Below are 14,314 nucleotides of genomic sequence, written 5' to 3' on the forward strand. Positions count from 1 at the left end.
GTAGCTTCAAGTCAAAACGCCGCCGGCTCAGCCGGCCTACGTCGCATCGGGAGCTGCGTGCGCGCCGGGTCGCGCTTTGGGAAAGCGGAAGCTGCACGTGCAGCGCGGAAGTGACGTTCAAGGTCTCCCGCCGCATCTTTTTGACCTGTTTGTTGCGCGAGCGGGTGGGCCCCGCTCGAGGGGGCATCGTTTTGTAACGAAAAGAGTGACGTGTAACCCCTTCACTTCCCGCCTGAATGCATTTTCGCCGCTTCAGAAGCGGGGACTAGGTTTGCCTAGTTTGCGTGCTCCCTGCGCATTATACGCGAACAGTTAAAATACACCCTTCCGAACGTTCGGCGCTTAGATAGACGTGGATTTCCGTGGGGTGTGAACGCGGTTGCATTTTTTTAGACGTTGCACCCTTTATGATGCCAAAGTTGTCCCGCCACAATTCACACGATTCATTGGGGCCTTTCTAGTGCTCCTTTATGTGTCGTATATTTCTGCATAAATACTCATAAAGTAATAAAGGAGCATAAACAGCTCCACTATACGCACTTTTTCATTCGCTAATGTTCGTGCCCGGTGCTTCCCTGTCAGGAGCACTGAAAACTTGCAAGCTGCGCTTTCCAAAGTAACTGCTATTAAGAATTGCGGCGGTCATGTTTCTGTGACACAGTTGCAATCTAAAGAGTGCAACACCTTTGGGAGTGAAATTCGTGCTTGTGAGGGGTGGCGGTTCGGCCAACGTAGTAATGATTGGTAGTACATGGATTTGCCTTAGTCTCATCATTCTGGCTTGAAACGGCTTTCTGCGACTTTGCAATTTGATCATGGAAATTTTCAAAATTTAGATTGCATTAGATAACGCATGTACTTATTACCTTGCTGTGTTCATACAAGTATGACTGCTAGGAAATTTAGAAATATAATGCGTAATATGTAACGTCAGAAGAAGGTTTGAAGCCACAAGCACGTATGGCAGACAAATCCGCGTACTATAGCCATCGTTCGCATGACAGCTGAACGATTCAGCACCTGTGTTCCCTGCAGTAATTTTTTTTCTAAGAAACTCTATGATCAAGAATACCACTGGCGCAGCCAGTACAGTAAACTGCATTTGGAAGCTCCTAGGATTAACATGAAAAACATGACCACACGAAGAACCAAGCACTGAATGAATAAAATGGTCATTTTCCGCTTAAAAACAAAGTTTAGTTCTGTCGTATAACAGCTAAATGTGCACGTCAGTGCTTGATTATGTAGTTTTTTTTTTAACAGTCTGGAGAAGGAAGGTGCCTGTGCGTTCAAGAAATGCATGTAACCGCTCTATCATCATCAACAGCAGCCTGGCCACGCCCACTGCAGGGCAAAGGCTTCTCCCATACTTCAACTACCCCGGTCACGTGCTAATTGTGGCCATGTTGTCCCTGCAAACTTCTTAATCTCATCCGCCCACCTAACTTCCTGCCGCCCCCTGCTACGCTTTCCTTCCCTTGGAATCCACTCCGTAACCCTAATGACCATCGGTTATCTTCCCTCATTACATGCCCTGCCCATGCCCCCCCATTTCTTTTTCTTGATTTCAACTAAGATGTCATTAACTCGCGTTTGTTCCCTCACCCAATCTGCTCTTTTACTTATCCCCTTAACGTTACACCCATCATTCTTCTTTCCATAGCTCGTTGCGTCGTCCTCAATTTAAGTAGAACCCTTTTCGTAAGTCTCCAGGTTTCTGCCCCGTAGGTGAGTGCTGGTAAGACACAGCTGCTATGCGCTTTTCTTTTGAGGGATAATGGCAACCTGCTGTTCACGATCTGAGAATGCCTGTCAAACGCACCCAAGCTCATTCTTGTTCTGATTATTTCAGAAGAATAAGAACGAGCTGGGGTGCGTTTGGCTCTATAGCTGCTCTATGGCTCTATGGCTGAGGTCATGCACTAATGAAGGCGCCCACTTTAGTTTCCTTAGATGGGAACCTCCATTACACAGTAGCAGACATGACCATATACAAGGAGAAAAATTACGGTCTGCCTTATTTAACGCTTGTATATTAACCAGCAATGCCCTACATATCGCTGCAGCAACAAGCCGCACTATCCAATTTTTGGGGAAAAAAGAAACAGAAAACCTGAGCACTCCATACATACACGCACAGCGAGGTAATTGTCACACAGTTATCTTTGCGGTGATTCAAACTTATTGGCTTTAATAACGGCGTAGTGGTTCTATCCATTTGGACAAGAACGGCAACAGCAAAAGGAATTCACGTATACGCGCGAGAACGTTGAAGCTCTTTTAATTTCCACGAGTCGTTCGCAGGTAGCTTTAATTAAACGCGTTCGAAGAAGTGGGTCCTCGAAGTAACGTTTACAGTGGATCTTGGAAGCAGCGCTTACACGTATACCGGGCGGCTTAATTAAATGCGCGAAGTTGCAAGAGAAAAAAAAAAAAACACTTGTTTGTTTGATTTGGACACGCTGCATCTTGTACGCTTTACATGTGCTCTAAATACTCCTAGCGCTGGCGACTTCTTTGTATGGGAGTATGTGGTTGTTCTGTGTTTAACCCCAATTTAAGGAGTTGTCGTGCTCCCAGAGAAGAGGTGTGTGTTTATTCTGCTCCTTGCACTGAACCATGGCACCGACGTGACGAGACTCCCCCTTTCCTTCTTACTTTTGGACAAAAGAAGGGGCAACGTCACCCCCGTCTTCCCTATACCGGTTTCATTACACCCGGTGTTCGTGTACATACGGGGTGATCAAATTTAGGTTTTCCGCAAGTTCCGGAAATCGCCCGTTGCAGATAACATAACTCCATATAGTCATTGAGCTATAGATAATTCAGAGAGGCGGACATTACTTGAACGAGAAATCGAAACAGGTGTTCAACGAATTAACGAAAGTTCACTAATTAACTGGCTCCAGCTGAGGTGTTTGTCCGCTCTGACCTTGTGCTCTGCGTTTTGACGCTAATTGCAGGGCGACCACTTTCCACTGAGAGAAATCGAGAAATAGGAGACGAAAGACGGGGAGGTGAACCGCAATAAATGTCCGGTTGACGAGCCCAAATGGGGAGACGAGGAAAACGTATCGAACAGATGTGGCGAAAGACGTGCTGTTGTTGCTTGCAGGCTTCCTGCAGGCGATTGTGAGCCTTTGTGAGACCCCGCCCACCCACTTCTACACACACACACGCGCACAACTGGCGTCACTATTAAATCAGCGATTAAAAGAGGAGGGTCGATCAAGCCTTCTGTGTGTTCCGTGTAATCTGAGTGTTGTTGAAGCAACTGTAATTAAGTTGCTCTTAATATAACTTACGTTAGATCAGGACCGTGTAGTCCAGATTGGTTAACGAACACCATTAAAGATGGAAAACAACGTTAAGCATCTTGCGAGTAGGTAACCAAGCAGAGACTTTCTCCATGTACACATACCATCTGCTCTCGCACGAGGTGTCCGACAACTGCAGTAGGACAATCGTTTTCGAACGGCGCGTAGTACACACCCACTTTCAGGAGCTGCTTCGTCCGTCCCACTTGCTTTCGCGAGTTCAGCGCCGCGAAGGGTGTCTATTTCGAGACGAAACAGTGTCGCGTGGAAAAGGTGATCGCAGAGAGGAGCCGCTAATGTCTACAATGGGTCACGGAACAGTTCTCTTTTTTTTCTCTCTCTCTTTCGTGTACACGTCTTCGTCGAAATGATTTGAGGGTCGAAGCGACCGTTCGAGCCTCTTAAGCATCGCTAGAGGTCAACGTGTTCTCGAATCTGTACAGCGGTGCTATTTTTTCAGGGCGACTGATAAAAAGCAAAAAAAAAAAAGGGGGGGGGGACGGAGGAGCCGTGAGCACATTTGTTCGGCGAAGAAAGCTTAGCTTAATAAAATGTTTCGTGTATTTGAATTCAAACTTCGGTACTATATGAATATCTCTCCGGACACGCAGCTTGATCGGTGACACAATTTCCCGGCGCACAACAGATATGAGCCGCCGTTACCGAGGGGTCGTCAACGACCGCAACCCAACCAACGGAACCATACAAATGGCGAGAAGAATCTTGCCCGCCACTGCATATGGCTCACCGAGTATCAGAGATGCGATTTCCAATGCCACCAAGGTAAATCAATCAATCAATCAATCAATCAATCAATCAATCAATCAATCAATCAATCACGTGGTGCACCACGTGCGCTCGAGACCCCTGCGCTATGTACTGTATATGTAACAAGCTACAAAGTGCTACACTGCACGCTCAGTCATAGCGCTGATTTAGACAACGAAATCCAAACCCAGCGACGTGGTAAAATCCGCTGCAGCGAGAATACCCACTTCGATGCCCTCAGCATCGAGGAGCAGTTGCGTATATACCTACGGTGGTATATCTGCCCCCTCCCTTAAAACAGTCTGCCGAGATAGCTATAGGTCATGTCTTATAATTTAAAGGGACATTAAAGAGGAAGGAATAAGCTCAATGGCATTAGTAAATTACGCTTCGTCAATACAATAAAAAGAACAGGCCCCTCTTAGATTGAGACGAGGCATGCTAAGCGAGAAAATACCTCCCCCCACAAAAAAGATAAATAAATAAATAAATAAATAAATAAATAAATAAAATAACGAGAAAGGGCGAAGCCACATTGAAGTTCCCGCTCCAGGTCACAATGACATTATGGACATTGACAGGCGTCTGCAGGGACCTAGTTAATTATTTATTGGTAAAGACAGACTGAACTCTATTCTACAACGAAGCCAAAGATTGAACTTAGCATATTTTGAGAACTTTTTCTGCACAACAACGGCCCAAATACGAGGAAACACCTTGCAATACAAGACGTGACACTCTCGTACTGTACAACCAGTTATCTATAGCTCTACGCTAGAACCAGTATCTAACTATTCTACACTATCCGGCAATTTCTAATCCATACTTCACGCCACCTGTTTATCGTTTCAATGCCCGTTGCTATAGGGCGTTAGAAAGCTTATCAAATTTCCTCGATATGTTCGAAGATTCCTCCCCATAAACTAGTACTGTCCACATGCGGCGACAAGTGTAGAACCGTCACCAAGCTCACGCACATGACCGCCACGACGAAATGAAAATAGTGTCGCAGAACAAAAAAAAAAAAAAAAAAGCTTATATAATGCCCTCAGTTTCGCGGTTTAGTGACGTTCACAGGCTGCAGCGCGATGTGAACGTGCGCGCTGTCTCTGAAAGCAAATGGAAAGAGTGAGAGGGAGAGAGAGCCAATACCACTTCGGGGCTCCGTGACGTCTCGTGACGTCGCCAACGTCATACGGCATACGCACCTGTCGAAGAAATCCCGGTTGCCCCACAAAAGCCACGAGTTGGAGGGTGAGGCAGCGAGCTGGCCTCACTGTATATAGCTTTTCCTGGCCACGCACCATGTGGTGCTGGCTCGCAGCGCTTGCGCACCCCCCATTAAACAAGCCGGTCACGCGTCCGCCACGCCATACTGGGAAAGGGGTGGGAGACGTCTTTATCGTTAACGCCCTCCGCGGAGTTCGTATCCCGCGGCCCAGAGCCCCCCCCCGTTAGGGGCCCCGCAGCTGGAGACGAAAGAGAACGAAAATGTTAACGAAAACAGAAATCGATTTGCAGAAGAACCTCGTCGCTTATACGCCCAGCTTGGTGGCGCGTTCCTCCCGTTTGCGAGGGGCTGCTGCGCTGCTATTAGCGGATAGCAGCGTCACGTGACGAGAAAGCTGCACAAAGCGCGTACTACACGGACAAGGCGCGTCGCCGTTGCCTGTGCGGGTATCACGCGCGGGTCGGATGCTTCACTCGTGGATTTTTTTTTTGCGGGTTTGAGAGATTTCCTCCGTTTCATCGGCTCCACTTGGTTGAAACTGCAGTGGGTTGTGTCGCACTTTCACTACTAATACAAACAGCCAATTTAAAATTTTTTTCTCCTCGCCTCTCCTTGCGATAATAACCTTAATATCATTGACGTTACTATAACGTCAATGACTGGGCTAGTTGCTTCTGCATAAAACAACTGGCGTTTGTCACTGTCTTTTCCTCGGTTTTGTCCTCTTTAAAGAGACGCGCAGTTGTGCTTTGAAAGGGCAAAGATGATTTCAGCAGCAGCAACAAAATCTGCGGAGTATACGCGCAAGCAAATGAGCAAAGAGATTATGACGGCCGTGACCACGGGATTCGGAGGAATAGACGTGGAATGTGGCGAGGCTACAAGACGATCGATATAAACCCGTTGTTTGGATCGGACTGCTGGTACGATCTGTTGGGAACTCGGCGCTGACGCCCGTGGTTGTACCTGGGTCGCAAGCCCCAAGGGTAGCGTTGGCCTGGCGGCCTGGGGTACAACTGCAAGCATCCGAAGGTCCCGGCAAAGCATGAGTCGACAGGTAACAACGAAACAACTTGTTTATTTTAACATTGCAAAGAGTTGGCGGTCAGGTTTGACCGAAGTAGAGAGACGGGAGAGCACTTCACTCAACGGAAGAAATCGGAGCCCTCCTCTGGCGTCCGGGGGCAGCTGTTTTTATACTCTCGCAGTTGAGGGCAAGAAGGAACCCCTCAAAAGACGAGCACGTGAATGTACAATGGGCTAATGGTGACGCACACTGTCGTAGCGACGCCGTAGCACCATGTCGTGGCGCTGCGCACGATCTCGTAGCACCTGGTCGTGGCGCTGCGCAGCACACTGTCGTGGCGCTGCCGGTCGGACACAATGACTGTAACGAGAAGATGGTCCCTGCTTTGGCATCGCCTGTTTCGGGCACAATGACTGGAACGAGATCCCTGCTTTGGCATCGCCTGTTTCGGGCCCAATAACTGGAATGAGATCCCTGCTTTGGCATCGCCTGTTTCGGGCACAATGACTGGAACGAAATCCCTAGGCGGTCGCATCGCCGCAGACGCGCCTGGAAACACCTGGCGATGAGTGTTGCGGTGACGACGATCGGGCCAAAATGTCCGCCGCCCCGCCGCCGTCGCGCCGGCAAAACCACGTGTCGCAGGCGAAACGCAACAGACCGCCCCGCCGGGGAAAGGAGATCCCGATGGACAGGGGACTGCATCCGCTGTCCGGAGGGATGTCGCTCGATGATGCTCATAACCGAAGTCGGGCGTCCCTTGACGTTTCTTGAGCGCAGCGCACAGAGAAGGCCTCGTTCTCTCGTTCAGGTTCGCACGGGACACTGCAAAGTGACTTCGGGAGAGTTCACATTTTTGTTCTCGTTCCCGGCAAGCGTTAGAACTACGCTGAAAACTCAACCGCTCAGTCAGCAAGCACGGCACAACCCTCACTAAGCCCTGCCAGGCTCTTTCCCCTTTTGATACCACTGCCTAGTTCCTTACAGTACTCTAGCATCACTCAGAACGCGTCCACAAATTGAAAAATTGCACTAGAAAGCATATCATCACTTTGAAACACTAAACAAAAGCAATATGTTAAAAAAAATCCTGCCTCAGGAAGAAAAACATCAGTAACAAACAATTTTGAGGCTGATTCCTACGTTAGGGGCTTCGACTTAAGCCATCGGCGTTACCGTTGAGACTCCCCTTTTTGTAACGCACCTCAAAGGAATATTGTTGTAAAGCGAGGCTCCAGCGCAGGAGGCGGCCATTTTTGGGAGAGATGGTCTGCAGCCATTGGAGAGGGCAGTGATCTGTCTCAATGATAAACCTCGAGCCGGCTAGATAGCATGACAATTTCTGAACGGCCCACACGAGACATGCACACTCTTTCTCGGTGGCGCTATACGCCTGCTCACGACTGGTCAGCTTACGACTAGCATACAGGACGGGGTGTTCTACTTCTCCATTTTCCCGTTGGCACAGTACAACGCCCATGCCTCGCTCACTAGCATCGCACTGAACAATGAACCCTTTTGTATAGTCTGGCGATCGTAGCACAGGCTGGCTTGTTAGGGCACTCTTTAGGGCGCTAAAAGCTCTTTCCTTTGTCTCGTCCCAGACGACTGTTTGAGGCTCTGTCTTTCTTAGAGCATCCGTCAGGGGAGCCGCGATATCAGAGTACCTAGGGATGTACCTCTGATAGTAGCCGGCGACACCTAAGAACGACCGAATATCGGTCTTTGTGCGCGGTTGCGGAAAGTCTCGCACAGCGGCCACTTTTATTTCAGAGGGGCGGCGACGACCCTGACCAATCACGTGACCGAGGTAGACAACCTCGGCCTGTGCTAACTGGCACTTAGGAGCCTTTACTGTCAAGCCTGCTTCGCGCAGGCGGGTTAGCACTGCCCGCAAGTGTGTCATATGCTCAGACCAGGATGCGGAGAATATCGCTACGTCGTCTAGATACGGTAAAGCGAATTCTTGCTGTCCCCGCAACACTTTATCCATGAGACTTGAAAAACAGTATGGCGCGTTCTTCAAACCAAAACTCAACACTTTAGGACGGAATGTTCCCATTGGTGAAATGAACGCCGCATACCTACTAGCCTCTTCTGTAAGTGGAACCTGCCAATAACCCCTGACAAGATCTAGGGTGGAAATAAACTGAGCGCTACTAACTTTCTCAAGGCGCTCCTCGATGTTAGGGATCGGATAAATTTGATCCTTAGTGATGGAATTAAGCCTGCGGTAGTCGACGCAAGGACGAGGTTCCTTGCCCGGTACCTCAACTAAAATCAAAGGGGAGGTATAATCACTCTCACCTGCCTCAATAACACCGAGCTGTAGCATTTTCTTTACCTCAGCCTCCATAATATCGCTCTGGCGGGGTGACACCCGATACGCCTTGGATCGTACTGGCTCTGGGGAGGTAAGTTCTATATCATGAGTAAGTACCGAAGTCCTACCAGGCCTCTCAGAGAACAGACCTTGAAACTCTCGTAATAGCTGGTGTAGTTCGGTTTTCTGCTCAGGCGACAGCGGTGCTTTACTGATAAGGTCACTAATGACTTGACCGGTGTCTTCCCTGTTCGTCACTGAGCCTAGTCCTGGAAGCTCGACCGGAAGCTCTTCAGGAACGTTTACCATCATGCACACCACTGCTTCCCTTTGTCTATAAGGTTTGAGCAGATTACAGTGGTAAACTTGCTGTGCTTTCCGCTTTCCTGGCAGACTTACCACGTAGTTAACGTCCGACAGTTTCTGAACAATTCGCGCTGGGCCCTCCCACTGCACGTCTAGTTTGTTGTTTAGCGATGTGCGCAATATCATGACCTCATCGCCAACCTCAAAACGACGGGCCCTGGCTGTCCGATCATAATAAACCTTGGCCCTCTGCTGGGCCTTTGTCATTGCTTCACCTGACAACTCCTGTGCCCTTCTTAAGCGTTCGAGGAGCTTAAGTACGTACTCCACCACGACTGGGTCGTCGCCCCTACCTTCCCATGATTCTCGAAGCATGCGAAGCGGAGATCGAAGCGAGCGACCGTACACCAGTTCAGCTGGCGAAAACCCCGTAGCCGCATGCGGCGCGGTCCTTAAAGCAAACATCACCCCAGGCAGACACAGCTCCCAGTCAGTTTGATGTTCAAAACACAAGGCTCTCAACACGCGCTTCATGACGGAGTGGAGCTTCTCAACGGAATTCGACTGTGGGTGGTACACTGAGCTGTGTAGCAGCTTTACCCCACACCTTTCGAGAAAAGTTGTCGTCAAAGCGCTAGTAAACACTGTGCCCTGATCTGATTGAATTTCTGCAGGAAAACCAACTCGCGCAAATATGGACAGTAGTGCATTAACTATCTCAACTGAGCTGAGTTCTTTAAGCGGCACTGCTTCAGGGAACTTTGTCGCTGGGCAGATCACAGTCAAAATGTGTCTGTACCCCGTGGCTGTTACCGGCAGAGGTCCCACTGTATCAATAACGAGCCGTCTAAAAGGCTCCGTAATGATAGGTACCAATTTCAACGGCGCCCTCGATTTGTCCCCTGGTTTGCCCACCCGCTGACAAGTGTCACATGTCCTCACGAAATGGTCTGCGTCCCGAAAACACCCTGGCCAATAGTACTCTTGCAAGAGACGGTCCTTAGTTTTCTTAACTCCTAGGTGTCCGGACCACGAACCCCCATGTGACAAGCGCAACAGATCCTGACGATAGCATTGAGGCACGACCAGCTGATCGAACTCCACTCCTCGGCGGTCTAGATACTTCCGGTACAGGACTCCACCTCTTTCCACAAAACGCGCAGTTTTCCTGGCGATACCTTCTTTGACATTGCAGCGCACGTTTTCCAGGCTGCCATCCTTTTTTTGCTCGGCTATCAAAGCCGTCCGGCTGACTTTTAGCAACCTATCAAGTCCGTCTGACGTAGGCGCGATGAGCAAATCAGTAGATAGCTCTTCTAACTTTCCCGCGTCGGGATTTTCCTCTCCAGTATCTGGCGCCTTCAACGCTACAGACTCAATTTTATTCTGTTCGGGCGTGCTCTGAATATCAGCTTGCTGCGCCTCTGACCCTTTTTCGTTGTTTGATAACGTCGGCCCCGCAACTACCGCCTTTGCAGCGAGCTCCCGAACCTTCGATCTGGTTAAGGCCTGAACACTAGCTTCACCAAACAAAAGCCCCTTCTCGCGCAGGAGGTGATCGGACCTGTTTGAAAATAGGTACGGGTACTGGGGTGGCAGCATAGATGACACTGCCGCCTCCGTCTCAAGCGCTCCGAAAGGTCCTTCAATAAGCACTTTTGCTACCGGCAGACACACGCTATGAGCTTCCACGGCTTGCTTGATCCACGCGCACTCGCCCGTGAACATATGGGGTTCTACGTAAGACGGGTGAACTACATCCATCGTAGCTGCGGAATCGCGAAGCACTCGGCACTCTTTCCCGTTTACGAGGAGGTCTCGCATGTAAGGCTCAAGAAGCTTCATGTTCTCGTCAGTGCTGCCTATTGAAAAAAACACAACTTTTGGTGTTGTTTCCGGACACTGCGCCGAAAAGTGACCCGGCTTCTGGCACGTATAACAAACGCCCGCTCGCCTCATCTCGAACCGCTTTCTGCGTTCGGCTTCGGCTGCCGTCTCTTTACGTTTGGTCGGATTGCTTTCACTCGCATCCTCACTACGCGTGTCCCCCTTAAATCTCATGGGCGTGAACCTTGGCCTCTCAGACTTGGAGCCAAATTCACCCTTTTGACCGTCCTTAGCTCCGCGAGCTCGACGCGTCACAAACTCCTCGGCTAGCTCAGCGGCTCTAGCCACCGTACTCACGTCTGGCCTATCCAAGACCCAGTATCGCACGTTCTCCGGTAACCGACTATAAAACTGTTCTAGCCCGAAACACTGCAGAACTTTATCGTGGTCACCAAACGCTTTCTCTTCTTTGAGCCACTCCTGCATGTTCGACATAAGCCTATACGCAAACTCTGTATATGACTCACTTCTGCCTTTCTCATTTTCCCGAAACTTCCGACGGAACGCTTCCGCAGACAGCCGGTACTTTTTTAGCAGACTCGATTTTACTTTGTCGAAATCCTCTGCTTCCTCTCTATCCAAGCGAGCGACTACGTCGGCCGCCTCGCCGGGTAACAAAGTGAGCAAGCGCTGTGGCCACGTTTCCCGAGAGAACCCCTGCTTCTCGCACGTTCGCTCAAAGTTAACCAGGAACAAACCAATGTCCTCTCCAAGCTTAAACGGCCGCATCAGGTCAGTCATTTTGAACAATACGCGTTCTCCTGCACCGTGTGCCTGACTTCCATTACGAGCGCGTTCCATCTCTATCTCGAGACGCTTCATTTCCAAAGCGTGTTGACGGTCACGCTCTTCTTTTTTCTCTTGTTGCTCTCGCTCTTTCTGTTCTTTACGTTCGCGCTCTTCTCTTTTTGCAGTCTCCCTCTCTTCAATAGTCTCAAGGCATTCCGACAGCTCGTCATCCTCAGCCTCTAACTCAAGAATAGCCTTTATCAGGTCTGGTTTTCTGAGTTTGTCTGAGACATCCAGACCCAACTCTCTTGCAAGCTCCAACAATTTCGGTTTGCGCAACGACTTCAAATCCATGGCTGCTCTGAATGCTGCTTTCTCTACTGCTTACTATTGTCTTGCCGCAAACTAACCCGGCAGCAACGACAACCACAATTACCAGCTCTGTTTCTGACACTAACAAAAAGCCTGGCAACGCTCAGAAGAAGAAAGTCCCGCACTCACCAAACCTCGCAGGCAGGAATTCCGCGCAGTCGTTCCGCTGCAGGCAACCAGTCGTCACACAGGGCTCGTTGCACTGCTCCCGGATCGTCGTTGAGCTGCTCAGCATACTGTCAACTGCATCTCTTTGCTGCTGGCCTCCGTTGTCGCGATCTCGCCGCTGGCAGACCGTTGTTTGAAGTCGTAGGCGATCTCACCGCTGGCAACCAGATATTTGGATCGCGACACTGGAGCGATCGGATGGGAACTCGGCGCTGACGCCCGTGGTTGTACCTGGGTCGCAAGCCCCAAGGGTAGCGTTGGCCTGGCGGCCTGGGGTACAACTGCAAGCATCCGAAGGTCCCGGCAAAGCATGAGTCGACAGGTAACAACGAAACAACTTGTTTATTTTAACATTGCAAAGAGTTGGCGGTCAGGTTTGACCGAAGTAGAGAGACGGGAGAGCACTTCACTCAACGGAAGAAATCGGAGCCCTCCTCTGGCGTCCGGGGGCAGCTGTTTTTATACTCTCGCAGTTGAGGGCAAGAAGGAACCCCTCAAAAGACGAGCACGTGAATGTACAATGGGCTAATGGTGACGCACACTGTCGTAGCGACGCCGTAGCACCATGTCGTGGCGCTGCGCACGATCTCGTAGCACCTGGTCGTGGCGCTGCGCAGCACACTGTCGTGGCGCTGCCGGTCGGACACAATGACTGTAACGAGAAGATGGTCCCTGCTTTGGCATCGCCTGTTTCGGGCACAATGACTGGAACGAGATCCCTGCTTTGGCATCGCCTGTTTCGGGCCCAATAACTGGAATGAGATCCCTGCTTTGGCATCGCCTGTTTCGGGCACAATGACTGGAACGAAATCCCTAGGCGGTCGCATCGCCGCAGACGCGCCTGGAAACACCTGGCGATGAGTGTTGCGGTGACGACGATCGGGCCAAAATGTCCGCCGCCCCGCCGCCGTCGCGCCGGCAAAACCACGTGTCGCAGGCGAAACGCAACACCGTGCAAATTAGGTAAACATATGCCCTGCTGGTGCCAATTTAACTGAAGATAATTACCGAGGCCCATGTGTATCCTTTGCCCCTGTTGGCCGGAGCTTCGTTACTGGTGCGTTTCAGTGCATGGCAAGATGTCAAGCGCAAAACCGCGTGAACTTTTCTGCCATAGTAGAAAACTTCGGTGCTGGAAATGTCGCACCTCGCGCGAGGCGTCTAGCTCTCGGAACACAGGAGTTTTAACATTCTAATGAAAAAAACATTTGAAAAAGTGATGTCGCAGGCGACTAATGACTAACCAGTGAGCCCATGAATGCCACCTTGCGCTCGATCGCAGTAAACGCCACAGAACGAGTGCTTCAAATTACAGATACATTTGTTTTGTGCATGTGCACTTCCTGAACTACTTCAGGGGCTGCAGCACTTCGGTACGTTCGTGCGCTGGATGCGATGCAAGCGTTGTCGCTTAACGGCAACACTTGTAGTCTTACAGTGTGCACGGCTTGTATATACGATCACGCTGGCTGCCACAAGGCGTCCGAAATTTCCTGTGAGGTTCAGGCCTGTAAATGGCGATTTTGAGGTGACTCGCTGTGTCGCTCCCCGCATAGTCTTGGCGACGAGAAAACAACTGCAGTTTGGCTTTGGGAATGTGGTGGCGACAGGAGCGCGCAGACGCGCCAAACTGTGTATAATACGTGCAAAGTGCCTGACACATGTGTAGCAGATACAGTCGAGCGTCTCTATACAACGAACACCACTACAACGAAAGGACCTGTATATAACGAAGGAATAATTATGTCCCGGTTATATCGTGAGCTGTGCGGTGAGTTACCTTTACAACAAAGTGACCTGTACACAGAATGATCTTGGAGGCCACAAGCACTTCCTTATAAAGGCGTTCGGCACTGCTTGTTACTCGTCCCAAGCACGTCGGTGAACGGTGGGCACCTGACTTCTTCTTTAGCACGAGTTAAGAACAGGCCGTTGAGTGAAAATGTGTTACTGTGCCCTTAGGCCGGACGTCACGTCAGCGAAGCGAGTCGCCCCCCCCCCCCCCCCCCCTATCAAGGGTCTAAGAATTTTTCTTCAACACAGGCTATAAGCGGGTCCTTCGGACTTGAACGGGCCATGTACGTAAACTTCGTTTACGGGAACTTGGCGCGAATACTATTGGTCGAATCAGAAGTCGAGCTGACCCATCCCGACGCGACCGCTTTTGCATGCGTCTTTCCAAGCGG

This window comes from Dermacentor variabilis, chromosome 6, assembly GCF_050947875.1.
Source record: "Dermacentor variabilis isolate Ectoservices chromosome 6, ASM5094787v1, whole genome shotgun sequence".
Classification (NCBI taxonomy): Eukaryota; Metazoa; Arthropoda; class Arachnida; order Ixodida; family Ixodidae; genus Dermacentor; species Dermacentor variabilis.